The 2513-nt window shown below is 38.0% G+C and overlaps 1 pseudogene; it reads left to right on the top strand.

Annotated features, from left to right (window-relative positions):
* Positions 1 to 284: 284 nt before the first annotated feature.
* LOC114216604 (nucleosome assembly protein 1-like 1-A pseudogene) lies at positions 285 to 1731 on the top strand (annotated as a pseudogene).
* Positions 1732 to 2513: the final 782 nt, after the last annotated feature.

Below are 2513 nucleotides of genomic sequence, written 5' to 3'. Positions count from 1 at the left end.
TTTTTATTTATTTAAAATAATTACTGAGGAAAATATGAGCCATTTAAATTGGAAATCCAGTCAATTACTCACAGTTATATTTCAAATTGTGATTACACAAACCTCTGAACAACAACAACAAAATTACAATACCAAATGCTGACAAAAATATGGAATAACAGGAACACTCATTCATTGCTGGTGGGAATGCAAAATAGTACAGCCACTTTGGAAAACAGTTTGGCAGTTTCTTACCAAGGTAAACATAGTCTTACTATACAATCCAGCATTCACACTGAGTGTGAATGGTAAAGAAACTGGTAAAGAAACAATAATCAAAGCACATTATCTGACTGTTCAGATGATGCAAAATCCTCAGATTCTTATAGCCCTTCAAGAAAGATTTGATGTCTGCTAGACACACAATGTATACAACAGTATACATCGAAAGTTTGCTTTGGTAGTTAAAAGACAAGTGAATACTCTCAAAAACCTTCAAGTTAAATGTGCACAGATAGAAGCCAAATTTTATGAGGAAGCTCATTATCTTGAAATAAAGTATGTTGTTCTCTATCAGCCTCTATTTGATAAATGATTTGAGATCATTAATGCAATTTATGAACCTAAGGAAGAGGAATGTGAATGGAACCCAGATGAGGAGGATGAAATTTCAGGGAATTACTGAATTTTGGTAGACTGTTTTTAAGAATGCTTATTTGTGGGGTGTCTGGGTGGCTCAGTTGGTTAAGCACTGGACTCTTGGTTTCAGGTCTGGTCATGATCTCAGGGTCATGGAGCCCTGCATGGGGTTCGCACTCAATGCAGACTCTACTTGTCCCTCTCCCTCTGCTCCTCCTCATACACACACTCTCTCTCTCTATGCCTCTCTCTCTCTCATAAATAAATAAAATCTTAAAAAAAAAAAAAGAATGTTGACTTGCTCAGTGATATGGCTCAGGAGCATGATGAATCTATTCTGAAGCACTTCAGAGATTTTAAAGTGAAGTTCTCAGACACTGGCCAGCCCATGAGTTTTGTCCTAGAACTTTCCTTTGAACTCAATAAATATTTCACAAATGAAGTGTTGACAAAGACATGAAGGATGAAGTCAGAACCAAATGATTCTTAACCCTTTTCTTTTGATGGACCAGAAATTATGGGTTATACAGGGTGTCAGACAGATTGGAAAAAAGGAAAGAATGTCACTTTGAAAACCATTAAGAAGAAGCAGAAACACAAAGGATGTGGGACAGTTCATACTGTGACCAAAACAGTTTCCAATGATTCTTCCTTTAGTTTAGTTTTTTTTTTTGCCCTTCCTTAAGTTCCCAAGAGTGGAGATTTGGGTAATGATGCTGAGCTATCCTTGCTGCAGACTCTGAAATTGGTCACTTTTTATTTAAGTGTTTAATCCCAAGGTCAGTGTTATACTTTACTGGAGCAGCTATTGAAGATGATGATGAAGAAGAAGAAAAAGAAGGAGGAGAAGGAGGAAAAGGAAGGGGAAGAAGAAGAGGAAAGAAGAAGAAGAAGAAGGAGAAGAAAGAAGCAGCAGGAGAAGAACAACAAGGAGATGAGGAAAATGACCCAGACTATGACTCAAAGAAGGATCAAAACCCAGTAGAGTGCAAGCCAGCAGTGAAGCAGGATGGTCTACCTTCTGCTTCCCTGGAAAGGATGAATTTAGATCCTTTGATAAGCCTATTTCAAGTTTTTATTGTTATTGTTTGTTTGCTTGTTTTTGTACCCTAAAATAAAAATATTGAATATAATTTTAGTTCTCTCACACACACATAAAATCTAGTTAACATATAATGTCGTATTAGTTTCAGGAGTAGAATATAGTGATTCATTACTTACATATCAACACCCAGTGCTCATCACAAGTGCCTTCCTTTTTTAAAAATAAAATTTTACTTATTTATTTGTGAGAGATAGAGAGAGAGAGGGTGAGAGAGAGAGAGAGAGAGAGCATGAGCAGGGTGAGGGGCAGAAGGAGAAGCAGGCTCTCTGCTGAGCAGGGAGCCTGATGTGGGGCTCGATCCCAGGACGCTGGGATCGTGACCTGAGCTGAAGGCAGATGCTTAATCCACTGAGGCACCCAGGTGCCCCTATAAGTTGCCCTCCTTAATGCCCATCACTCATGTAACTCCTCCCCACACCCACCTCCCCTTCAGCAACCCTCAGTTTGCTCTCTATAGTTAAGAGTCTATTTCATGGTTTGCCTCTCTCCCTTTCTTTTTTTTTCTTTTCCCTATGTTCACCTGTTTTGTTTCTAAAATTCCACATATGAGTGAAATTATATGGTATTTGTCTTTCACTGAATGACTTATTTCACTTAGTATACTCTCTAGCTCCATCCACTTTGTTGGAAATGCCATTTCCCTTGTTAAATGTTCTGCACACAATCTGTTTGGGAACTATACATCGGCTTCGTTGACATGATATAATTTTCCAATGGTCCACTTTAGCACTGTTTATTCTTCCTTGCAGCATTTGTCTCCATTTCTAATTTAAATTTGCTTTACATGTTT

This window comes from Eumetopias jubatus, unplaced genomic scaffold (assembly GCF_037043125.1).
Source record: "Eumetopias jubatus isolate StellerSeaLion01/CBP00866 unplaced genomic scaffold, mEumJub1_p1.0 scaffold_8, whole genome shotgun sequence".
Lineage (NCBI taxonomy): Eukaryota > Metazoa > Chordata > Mammalia > Carnivora > Otariidae > Eumetopias > Eumetopias jubatus.
This window is presented reverse-complemented; position numbering and strand designations above follow the sequence as displayed.